Source organism: Parus major, unplaced genomic scaffold, assembly GCF_001522545.3.
Source record: "Parus major isolate Abel unplaced genomic scaffold, Parus_major1.1 Scaffold342, whole genome shotgun sequence".
Lineage (NCBI taxonomy): Eukaryota > Metazoa > Chordata > Aves > Passeriformes > Paridae > Parus > Parus major.
Window position 1 is genome coordinate 96,875 of NW_015379284.1, and position 1,008 is coordinate 97,882.

Here is a 1,008-nt window from a genome sequence, read left to right on the forward strand (position 1 = left end):
CAGGGAAGCGTCCCCTGGCACTGCTGGGGTCCTGCTCATCCCGTGGGGGTCCCGGGGGTCCCTGCTCAGCTCCTGCTGTGCCAGGGCCTGGAGAGAGCAGGGGATGAGTCAGGGAAGAGAAAAGAGCAGGAAAATCTTGGCCAGTGAGGATGAACCTGGTGATGGGGAGGTTCCTGGGGATGAAGGGTCTTTACACCGGGAATGTTTTTAATCCCAGTTTGAGGTTTCTCTGGAAATCCTGGCCAGGGAGGGACTCATGGACTGGTTTGGGTTGGAAGGGAGCTAAAGCTCATCCCATTCCAGCCCTCTCACTGTCCCAGGCTGCTCCAAGCCCTGTCCAGCCCGGCCTTGGGCACTTCCAGGGATCCAGGGACAGCCCCAGCTGCTCTGGGCACCTGTGCCAGGGCCTGCCCACCCTCCCAGCAGGGATTTCCTTCCCAAAAATTCCTCCTTCCTTCGAGGAGTTTGTGATGGGAGCAAAAGGATAAATTTCCCTTCACCTTCTGTGTGGAAAATGAGGAAATTCAGGTGCTTCCAGCCCTCTCCCTGTTCCTCCCTCTCCATTCGCTGGGCCTGGGGATTGTGCCACGTCCCCCTTGTCCCTGGCACGGCAGCTTCCCAAAAATAGCTGTCCTTGGGACAGTGGGGGGTTATCTGATCCTGGAGCTGCTCTTCCCTGTCCTTGTGCTGTCCTGCTCCTCCAGGAGCCCGAAGGAAGGGAAGGAGGAGCTGAGGGAACACGGCCTGGGGAGGGACACGGAGCAGTGACCCCAGGAATGGGCTTTGGAGCATCCCAGTGTGGCTGGCACGGAGCCCCAGGGCTGTGGGGCAGGGCTCTGTGCCTCTGGGGGTGTCTGCAGGCTCTCCTGCTCCATCCTGGGTCCCCCTGCTCGTGTCAGGGCTGTGCTCGTGTCCCTGTGAGCTGCCGTGGGGACAGCAGTGTCCCCGTGGGGGCTGCGGGTGGGGCAGCAGGACTGATCCCAGCCTGATTCCCTGCTGGGGAATGGG

The 1,008-nt window shown here is 61.2% G+C and overlaps 1 protein-coding gene across 4 annotated transcripts in view; it reads left to right on the forward strand.

Moving 5' to 3' along the window:
• CADM3 (cell adhesion molecule 3) overlaps positions 1-1,008 on the forward strand; it is a 19,928-nt gene that overhangs the window by 9,637 nt on the left and 9,283 nt on the right. The window lies entirely within an intron of this gene.